This window comes from Hypomesus nipponensis, chromosome 6 (assembly GCF_054491055.1).
Source record: "Hypomesus nipponensis isolate SF chromosome 6, ASM5449105v1, whole genome shotgun sequence".
NCBI classification, from domain to species: Eukaryota; Metazoa; Chordata; class Actinopteri; order Osmeriformes; family Osmeridae; genus Hypomesus; species Hypomesus nipponensis.
This window is the reverse complement of record NC_140366.1, coordinates 9,178,725-9,190,287: the sequence shown is the minus strand read 5'-3', so window position 1 is coordinate 9,190,287 and position 11,563 is coordinate 9,178,725.

Here is an 11,563-nt window from a genome sequence, read left to right as displayed (position 1 = left end):
GGTGTGGGTCTAGGTTATCTTTTTCTTTCACTCAGTTGGGTTATCGTGTGTGTGTGTGTGTGGGGGGGCTCCAGCCCCTCTCTGTGATCAGTAGGAGTGATGACACTCCTAAAGAGCCGCTGTCACTCCTGCTGAGTGTCACCCTGACCCTGATACGACTCGAGCCAGCACACACACACACACACGCTCCCGCTCGCACACACACACTCCCAGCCACACACACACTCCCAGCCACACACAGGTAAGGCGTTAGTATTAAAGGAGGGTGGCCGTCTGGGTGCCACAGGGTCTTGAGTGGGCACTGTTATGAGCTGATTAGTCGGGGAGATTAAGACCTGTCTCTTATTAGACACACTCTGGGTGACAGGTTCACCAACTCACTGAAACAGCCTGTCAATCTCCCTGTGTGTGTGTGTATGTGTGTGTGTCTACTGTAAGTGGTGTGTTTCCCAGCACCTTGTAAAGTGTCACCATAAGAAGAAAAAAAACCCTGGTGAGCTTCTGTACAGAAACAGTGCTGCTACAGTAGAGTCTACTGTCCTGCCCTTGGAATGTTCTAGAACTCTCTCAAAAACCGCCTTGCCTTGGGAACAATGGCTCCTCATACACAAAGGACCATGGTGCCAGTGTGAGCGTGTGTGTGTGCAGCCACAGGGAAGGTCTCATCTGGTCAGGGGCTAGATCAGGAGGACATGCCAAGGTTTCCCATGATGCAACACAGGCCTCTCAGCACCAAGACCTGCAGGGAGGAGGTCGACCTTTGACCCCCAGCTACTTACTGTACCACTCATCTTCTCATCTCTGTCTCTCTTTCTTTCTCTTTCTCTCTCTCTCTCTCTCTCTCTCTCTCTCTCTCTCTCTCTCTCTCTCTCTCTCTCTCGCCCTCTGCTTTATATTGCTGGTGGTAAGGTTTTGTTATTGTCTCTGACGGTTTGACTTTCCTCCACAAAGTGCAGGAGGACTCCTATAGCCTGGGGTGAGACACACACACACACACACACAGCTGAAGTGGAGTGCTTCAGTCGGAAACCTCAGGCATCGTCTCCAGCTTCTGTCACAGCCATGATGTCATAATGAAGAGACACAAAGGCTCTTTACAACCACCGACAACACACACACACACACACCAAGCCCTTAGGCTGCATGGTCAGAGGATCAGTAGGAGGGAGGGTGGAGCTCTGTGGAGGCAGGTTGGGTGAGGTGAAGGTGAGATGGTTCAGCTGCCAGAGCAGGTGTTCCTTTTCAGATACTTCTTCTATTCTGGAGGGTAAACAGCAACTCCCGGCTTCATCTCCTGCTCTACCTCCAAGACTTGGAGTCGCGTAGCGGCCTCGGGCGTCACTCACCTGCTGACAGACGTAGAACCAGCCTCCCCTAGTAGGAGGAAGGAAGCCAGCTGTGTGAGTCACATGACTGAGCCTCGGGTAGAGGAGACCACGCCACAACTCTTCCCTTAACACTTGATGTCTCCTGCTCTTCTGTTTTCTCCAGATATTTTTGATGGCCTTTATTTTCATCAAGACAGTTGGAGAGAGAGAGAGACAGGAAACCAGGGAGAGAAAAGAGGGTAAGACACGCAAGAAAACTACCCAGGCCGGAATCGAAGCCAAGCTCCTGCGTTAAGGCCCTTTGCCATGCATGAATGCAAACACTGTACTTGCGTTCTTTTCCCCTTTCCTCATTTATTTCTATCCCGTCATGCACTATCGTTCTTTCATTGAATAAAACGACTCATGGACCGCTTAGTTCAGTAGTATGGTGGCGTTTGAACTCATCGAGATGGGACTGGGGGGTTGAGACTGACGATTGTCGCTTCAGATCACAGACTTACTGTAGGATGTCATAACAATGACCCCAGTCCTAACCGCAAACGCAACTTTGGGGCCCCCGTCTTACCGAAGGGGTCAGGGGTCAGGGACCCGTGGCACATCGTGACCCCGATGGCTTATTCATTATCCTCGCAGCCTGTGTGCCCGGTGCATCTGTTGGCCCCGAGGACGAGGTCTAAAGGTCAACAGGAGATCACTGTAAACATTAAAGGTCATTGAGGAAATCCTGGGCAGAATCAAACAATGTTGGGTTAAACAATGGGAGAGACAGATGGACAGACGGATGTCTCCAATTGGCTGACTTGCTGTAATAATTGAAGGCACAATGTTGAATTCCCGATTATAGAATTATGGATATTTCATTCCCATTGCAATTAAAGCATAATTTTATTCATTACTTCAGAAACCAAATGTCTATAACAATGACCATTTTACCTATAGTTGTGTGGCCATATGTTTTGGCAAGTACAAATGTTGTGTTTTGTAAAGTTTGCTGGTTCAGTATTTGAGGAAAATGTTTTCACGTGTTACACCTTTCCATAGAATTCAATAAGGCACATTTCATATTTTGTTAAACTTTTGGGGGGAGAAAATGTTCAATATAAGCAAATAGTCCCATCTTTTACAGCAGTCAATCTACTCTTAAAATCCAATCAGAAAGATAGAGTGATTTCACCTGGCTAGAACTAATTCATACTTTCCCCTGTGCTGATGATATGACTTACAAAAATTATGTTAGCAGTCATTTTATGACAAGGCCCAGCAAGTTTTGCAAACACAAAATAAATGTCACTCCCAATACTTTTGGCCACGGCTGTACATAGGATTCTTCTATTCTTCATAGGGTATTTCAGAGCGTCCTCCCACAGGGGGAAACCAAGCAACCTTAGAACCTTCCAGCACAACATTAAACTGAGGGGTTGGGGGGGACGGGTGAAACGTCCTCCAAATACCTCAGGTGGACACCGCTGTTATTTTTCCGTCTCCGGCGATAATTTACCTCACCTTCGACGCCACATTCGATTTGTGTGACTCGCTGTAACAGGATCTCCAGTGGTGAGTCACACGGCGGGCTCTCCACTGTTAAAGAAGTCTCAACTGACACCCAAAAGACATGTCACAAGTAATCTCAGGCCTGTGGAGCCGGCCTGTCTCCTGTGGTTGGCTGTGGGCTGCTGTGATGAGTGTGGACGCTGGGCACTGGGCCCAGGCATGCCGTTAGCATCTCAGTAACATAGCATTAGCTTCCCAGTCATCTCCATGGGCCTGTGCTGTCCCAACCTCTTCCTCACGCTCCGGTACACACACCTTCTGTGGCTCCGCTCGTTAGCCAGCCCCCTCCTCCTCTCCTTTATCCCTTCTCTCTCTTGCCCCCCCCCCACTCTCTCTCTCTCTGTCTCTCTCTCTTCTTCGTCTGCTCTTGCTCCGGGCCAAGGCTGTGGAGGCCGCAGCAGGGGCCCATGTTAGTGTGCCCTCCCCCCTCTCCTGTCACTGTCACTGGGCAAGGCTCGGAGGCACGGATCCTTGACTTCCTGAGAGGAAAAGGAAGGGGGGGGCAAATAGAGAAAGGAAAGGAGAGAGAGAGGTGAAAAAAAGGCACGGGGGAGGGAGGTAAAGAGAAAGATAGACCTTCCGAGACAGAGCCAGAGATCAAGAGAGGGAGAGAAAGAGCAACAGAGGGAGAGGGGTGGACGGCGGGGAGGGCACGGATCAGATCACTTCCCCCTCTGTCTTGAGCTGTGGCGGGTAGCCGGGGGCGACCTGGAGGGGAATGTGACGCCTGTTAAGGAGGCCGTCGCTGTGAGCGCGGCATGCTGGGAGCGGCCCCAGACGCTAATCAGCGATCCTCGGAAGGGGAAGTCTTCCTGGCAAGGACCTGCATTCTGTCACCACACCGCCAGCACCGCCGCCACCGCCAGACGCCATCCCACACGTCCTGAGGGAAGGGATGAGGGAGGGAAAGGGAGGAGGGAAAGGAGGAGGGGAGGGGGAAAGAGGGAGGGAGGGGGGAAGATGGAGGGAGGGGGGGAAGAGGGAGGGAGGGAAAGAGGAGGGAGGAAAGGAGGCAGGAGGTAATTGAGGAGGAAGGGAAAGAAGGAGGGAATAAAAGAGGCAGGTGGCAAGGTGGAAGGGGAGGAAAGAGAGATGGGGTCTGGAGGAGAAGTGCTGAGGGTGTAAAGTAGGGGACAGAAGAGGGCTAAGGAGGAGGAAGCAGAGAGGGATCGATGGTCCGAGTTCTTCCAGACAACATCTCTTACATGCAGCACAAGACTCATCGGGTTGATAGAGGGCAGGAGGAAAGATTTTCCTTGTGGAAAGGACGGGAGAGAGAGAGGGATGGAGGTGAAGTGAGAGGAGAGGGAGGGAGGCGAGGTGAGAGGAGAGGGGAAGGAGGGAGGTGAGGGGTGAGGCAGAGAGGGCCCCGCCGTGGTGAGGGTGATGGACTGGATGAGAGAAGGCATCTTGAGGGAGCCAGGGGGGGGGGGGGTGGGGGGAGGGGGGGTGAGGGGGGTGTCAGGTATGTCTGAGGGTGAGTGGTGGGGGTCAGCGTGGGTCGTGGGGGAGGTTCTTGGGGGATCTCCCAGGCTCCTCTGAGCCCTGGCACCTTATGGCATGGCCTGGAGACAAACAGATGCTGCCAGCCTTGAGCAGGGCACAGATGAGACTGTTTGGAAGTGAGGACGTGCCTGGTCTTACTGCCGAGTGTGTGTGTGTGTGTGTGCGTAGGGGGTTGTCAGTGCACATGTGCCCTTCAAAGGAGAGCCTGCCAAATAAACAACTGTAACACAGGATTGGTGGTGGGAAGACACCGTACTTCAATCTGAGACGCCCTTTGAGCTCCAACAGCAGAGAGATGGGGGGGGGGGGGGGGGGGGGTCATGTTAATCATTCAGGTGTACTGTAATAGCCTCTATTATGTAGATAGGAACTCGGGGGTCAAAGTTCATTGAATGTATATGCACCGTAGACATATATTCATGTCAGTGAATTATTCTCAAAAGTGGAAGAGTAACAGATAAAGAACCCTTACCCACTAAGCAGCATTACCACCCACACCAAGCCACTGAAACCACACTTACAGGGTTTTTTAGGAGTAAGTGATAATATCCTCCTTTAGTTATCTTCCTCTCTGCAGCTTGAGTGCGCTGCTAAGGTGGTGTGTGTACCTGTGTGTGCGTGTGTGTGAGTGTGTACACTGTGTCTCACATTAGCCTTTTTACCATTAAAGCAATTTTGTCTCCCATTGTATTCCTGAAGAGGACCTGGAAAGTCACTAATGGTGCCTTACACGCACACACGTAGACACACACACGCGAAGGCACACACACACACGCGTGTGCACGCAGAGGCACACACCTCTCAGTGCTTGCTATCATCACCTGTCGCCTGATTGCTGTAAAACACACACATTAGCATAGAATGAGACACATTATCACTCCTGATTATGGAACGCTAAGAGGTTTCACACAAAAAAAAACACACCTTTCCTCTGCAACGCCTCCTGCTACAAAGATAAATGTCTGTTCCAGAATGTTCCTCCCACTGCTGAACAGCCCGAAGACTGTGTTGATGCTTTTAATGGGTTTCTGGGATTCACATTCATTGGAGATAATTTTGTTATTTCAATACAAGGCATGATGTAACTGTACAATGTTGACGGTTTTTCATTGTGTTTTTTGTTATTCCTCTGTGCAACCGATAACGTGAATAGCTCTAATAGAAAAACAAATGGAAATGGAAAGAAAATTGTTATTTACACAATTAGTATTTATTGCTTAGTTTTGAGGCAGTAGTATAATGCTAAAGTGTGTGCATGCACAGTGCACACACACACAAACACAAACACTCCCTCCCTCCCTCCCTCCCTCCCTCCCTCCCTCCCTCCCTCCCTCCCTCCCTCCCTCCCTCCCTCCCTCCCTCCCTCCCTCCCTCCCTCCCTCCCTCCCTCCCTCCCTCCCTCCCTCCCTCCCTCCCTCCCTCCCTCCCTCCCTCCCACCCTACAGAGGTGACAGTGAGGAGACGGTGCAGGTGGGCTCCTCCTTCCTGTCTTGATGAGAACAGGAAGTGTAGGACGTGTTCACCGGATGTGCAGGCCTCACACCGGGTTCAGAGGTCACGGCTCCCTCCTCTGCCCCTGTGTTTTCTTAAGTCCCGGGTCCCTAATGAGGCCCGGTCACGTCCATCATCGCTTGCTCGTTCCAGGGAGGAGGAGGAGCAGGAACAGGGGGAAGGAGGGAAGAGTCTGTCATTGACTCGTTATTTTCTGTCTTTCCTCTTTCCTTTTCTTATTTTCCAGACCTCGTGGGTTGGAGGAGGTGGAAACTATCGGGCCAGGAATGGCCCAGGATGGTGCCTGGGCCGTGGGGTAGGACAGGCTGGGGAGGTGAGGTCAGTCTGGATCATCTACAGACAAAGACGTGGAGAGGTGTTCCGTCGTCACTGTCTCAGGATGCTGTGTAACAGTCACGCTAAGCAATGACCTTTAAAATATATTAATGTCCCAGCTCAAATAAAATAAATATAGGAAATATGTATGCACAGTGGATATAAATGAAAGGAACAAACAAACCATGAGTCTATGAGATGGAAGCAGGAGAGAAGGAAAGGAGAGAAAGAGAGGTGGTGTGTGGAAAAGGACAGAGTTTGCATGGGGAGAGAGTTCTGGAAGGCTTTTAATGTATGGAGTCTTTGTCCCTTCTGTTAAACACAAACACACACACACACATACAAGCCATCACAACACCCACACACTCCAAAGAAACTCCCACAGCAGAGACACACACATCTAAACAGAGGTCTCAGATAATGACATAATCGTCCCTGAGCACAGAGCCATGCAAATAGAGATGATTTGTGTTCCGACTCGTAGGTCCCCCACATCCGTAACAATTACTGTAATATCCTGCTGCAGAGGATGACCTGCGCTCACTGTTCACAAACTACGGTTGAGCAAGATTTCTAGGCAAGCATTTTTCTTTGCGCTCGGGTTTCTTCTCAATTCCCTCTCAAATCAAATTCATGTCATGACATTATTGTTATTGAATGTATACATCCTCATATATTATTTTATTTGTCTCTTTTCCCCTTTTCTTTTTGCTGTCAATATCGGATTGATCGTCAACAGCGACAGACATTAAACATCCTTTTATACAAGCTTAGTTCATCAAGTCCCTCTTTCAATTTGTTTTCATATCTTTTCTAAGTCTCTGCCATTCCTCTCTGCACTATTTCCTCTCTCCCTATCTGCTGTCTCAGTGTGATCTTAGAAGAAGAGATGGTTGGTTCTGCTCCGGGTCTTGGCTCCACGTCTCCCAGTCTTTGGCCCGGTTCACATCTCCCTCTGATTGGATCAGGGCTTTTGTGATGGCTGATGGAGCCAGGTTCCAGCCAAGTGGCACACACTGACCACGCTCAGCGGCGGGCAGATGGAGGCCGAGTGAAAGAGCTGTGATTTCTCATTGTGTCCCGGTGTCTTTGGGGGTGCCGCTCCAAACCCCAGAGCACATCCTTCGTCCAAAAAGCGCTTTTCACCAATCAGAGCCCTGCGCTTCCTCCGGCCAAGGACACGCCTCTCCGAGATCTCGTCTCAGCGCTGCCTCAGACCTGAGGCCCTTCTGAAGCCTCCGGGCAGAGAACACAGGGCGAGACTGAGAAGGTTCATTTCATTTCTATCGGAATAATCGACATATTTAAATTTACATTTAGTCATTTAGCAGACGCTCTTATCTAGAGCGACTTACAGTAAGTACAGGGACATTCCCCCCGAGGGTGAAGTGCCTTGCCCAAGGACACAACGTCATGCTGCACGGCAAGGAATCGAACTGATAACCTTCTGATGACTAGCCCGATTCCCTAACCACTCAGCCATCTGACTCCCTTTATCATCAATCTTTTTTTTTTCTTTCAGAAAAGAGCAGTTTGTTTTAATGTTTAATACATTTGCTTCAAACTGAAATGACCCCAACTTGTGTATTAAAATATATGGTGGTTCGATGTCACCATATGGTTTATGTAAATGGCCCCAGCTGTGTCCAGCTGTGGAGGAGGACATCACGGGATGGGTGAGATGGGCGGGGGATCTGTCGATCTGTCGATCTGTTGTAAATGTCCATCTCTTTAAACATATCCAAACCAGATTAAGACCATTAAAGGGTTAAATGATGAAGGGCGTGAAAGTTTATCATAATGGTTAACCTTCTGTGTAACCTCTTGTCCACAGTCCCGAATCAGAGCAGGATTAGCCCCGTGGATGTGTGTTGCTGATGGAGTGTGTACGTGGATGTGCGTTTTTGGTTGCACATGACGATTAACTGCAGATTACTTACACCCATGTAAAAACAGGAATTAGTTCCTAATAAGAACTGCTTAAGGCCTAAAAACGTCAAAGATAATCATTAGGGCGGGGGGGGGGGGGGGGGCATCTCCCTATGTCACGCAAACCCACTCTCACACACATTTAAAATGAGTAAATACCCCTCCTTCCTCCCCTCCCTCCCCTCTCCCCCCCCCTCCCCCCAAAAAAACCCAAACTGAGCCGTCCGTCGCGGTGCTTAACTGCTACTCTGATCTGGACATTAGCGAAGGGGGCTTTGCAGTTTTATTTGGGAGGGGGGGAGGGGGAGAGAAAATGTGCAAAAGGGTTTCAGACCTCAAAAGCCTGGCATGTGTGAGTACTGTAAGGCTGGAGGTGATGGTGGTCCCCCCCCCCCCCCAACCACCATCTCCCTGCTCGTCCTCCTGCTCTGCTGGGGACAATAAACCGCTCCTCCCAGTAAACCTACTTATTTCAGCAAGCAAGACCCCCTTTTGTCTTCTGTCTTTGGAGTGAGGTGGCGCTAGCTCTGGTGTTAGCCTGGCTATCTGGCTACCTCCATGCCCTTCTGCAGTCTGCAGAGGCTCTGTGATCTACTTAGATGGGCCGTGTCAGACCCGGCCAGCAGAAGGCAGATAGATGCCTGAGCACACTGGCCCGCAACCAGACGCCCTGTTAAAGCTGTCGCTACAGCTAATCTCTAATCTGTAGATTTACTCTCTCTTTCCCTCTCGCTCCCTTCCTCTACGACTCCCTCTCTCTCTCCCTCTCTCTCTCTCCCTCTACCCCTCTCTCAATGCTATCTCTTTCTGTGTTTCTGTGCCTGCATATCTGTAAATGGAGCAATCTGTGAGTATTTCAAAAAGGGCATTTAGCCCAAAATATGTCATTAAGGAGTGTCACCTCATTTCCGCCCTCCCCTCTTTCTACAATCCTTTCTCTTGCACCCCCACCGCCCTGCACAATTTTTTTGTTATACAGATGGCCACATAATGCACAATCAGTCAGACAAGACGGTTGATTTTGCAGTATGGCACTCCGGACTGGCCTCTTGGAGGGTTTCCTTGGTGGCACTGCTAGCGTTAGCCAGCCTCAGCCACAGTTCGTTTGTGAATGCTTCTTCACTGCCCGAGGCCTAGCCTGCCCAAGAAGGGTGGTGGATGTTTCAAACCAGGCCATGAAACAGAAAATTGAGGTGGTTGAGTTCAAAAACACAATTTGGCCACTGGGTATTCCTTTATTTGGGTTCCGTACTTTGACTACCGTTGACAACTTGAATTGACCCATTTAGCATTTGTATTTTATTTTTATGCATGTCTTGGAACTGCAGAAAAACAATAGAACTGCAATACAAAGGAGTTAGCCGTAGCATCAACAAGCTTCTCTCCATAGCTCCCAACGAGGCAGCAGTGAATCGTATATGATGAAGACATGATGTGTCATAATAATTAGGAGGCAGACAAAGAAGCTGCTGTTTAGCATGCAAATTTATGTGGCCCCCAGTTCTTTCTCTCTCTCTCTCTCTCTCTCTCTCTCTCTCTCTCTCTCTCTCTCTCTCTCTCTCTCTCTCTCTCACACACACACACACACAAACACACACACACGCACATACTCTCTCTCTTTCCACTTCTCTCTCTCCAAACTCGTTCCATTCATCTTCATCATCCCACCACCGAGTGCTGGCAAATGTTCACCGACACTAATGCAGCGCGGATCAAGAGAGGAAGGACCTCACCTTACGACTGTCCCCTCCTTCTCACATTGCCCCCCTCCTTCGGATTCTCCCGGAAAACAATGCCCCCTCACCCCCCATCCCACACCCCCATACTTTGGACCTTGCTGCAATTACGGCCAATCGCAGCGCCTCAATAGGAAGCGAGCAGGGCTTGTTTGTGCCTCGCTGGTCATTAAGAGGGAGGCGAAGAAAGGAATTAATGACTTAATTGAGGAGGAGAAAAAAGAGAGAGAAATCACACAGAGTCTGGGAGCTGGGACCGGCGTATGAATGGGGTGCCTGGAACGCTCCTGGAGCAAGGGATTGTGGGATTGGTGAAGTGTGTCAAGATTTTGGTCGTCCTCCAGAGCAGATGGCGGTTCGGCGAACGCATACCATCCATTCTCGTCTTTGTCAACCCAGAACGGCTCCTTTTGTTCCTCCCCATCGCTTTGATGCTAAAGTTCATAGAAGGATAGAGAAGAAGAAAAAAAACATCAACACTGCTAAACAACAACTACAACTTTCGCTTACTACGGGCCAGGGAAACGGTTGCAGCAGTGTTTTTTTTCTCCCTCTCCCTCCTTCTCTCTTCCCTTGGCCTCTTCCAACACGCTCCCCTCCCCTTCACCTCCTCCCCGTTTCCTATATGCTCTCTTTCATTCTCTCCATTCTTCTCGTTTTAGACGTTGAAGTCGGAAAGGATGCCGCTGTCTCTGGCGAGGGCTGTGCTGAAGCCAGGCTTGGCTCGTTCGTATTCATTCCCCCCGTAATGTGGCAGGGTCCTCCCACTGCCAAAGCTTCCTCCCTCTCCCTCTGCTGCTCCCTCTTTCCCTTCTGCTTCTCCCCCCCCCTCTCTCTCTCTATGTCTCTCTCTCTCTCTCTCTCTCTCCCTCTCTCTCTCCCTCTCCCTCTCTCTCTCTCTCTCTCTCTCTCTCTCTCTCTCTCTCTCTCTCCCTCTCTCCCCCTCTCCCTCTCTCCCTCTCTCTCCCTCTCTCCCTCTCTCCCTCTCTCCCTCTCTCCCTCTCTCCCTCTCTCCCTCTCTCTCCCCAAATCTTCCTCATAACTCTGGACAAGACGGCAGGATGAGATCCCTCTCCGTTCCCAAGGCAGGCGTAAGAGACTCGAGAGCCCGTCGAAACTCCACAACTCGGAATTTGTGTGGTCCAGTCCGTCCAAGATTTCCGCTTGATCGAGTTGAATCAATATGAAAACCCACCCAACAGCTTGCAGTGGATTCGTTCGTCAGTTGTAGCTCCTCCATCCCAGACATTTCCCGTTTGATTTCTCGCATAAAAGAGGAAAATATCAGAAGAGATGTTATTCTATTTTGCCCCCAGATCTGTGGAGTGATTTCAAGGCAGTGAAGTGTTCTTTTGAGCATCGGCTTTCCTTTTTCAAATGGTCTTTTATGTGCAAAAATTCCTTTAAGGAAATACTCGAAGCAGTCACTTCATGTTTATGTAAAAAAAGACACACACAAAAAAAACACACAAAAACAGGAAGGCGGAGTTGTGGCTATCACCTTTGCGGGGCTGAATAATGAATGTATGCTAATGATAACAACGTATTAGTTATTCAAATGTGATCCTTTTAGACAACAGCAGTGTTTACCCCCTATTACTCTCTCTGATCGTCTACTCCAAAAGAGAGGGGAGCACATGAAAGAGAAGAAGGCAAGAGAAGAGAGGAAAGACGAGTATGTTT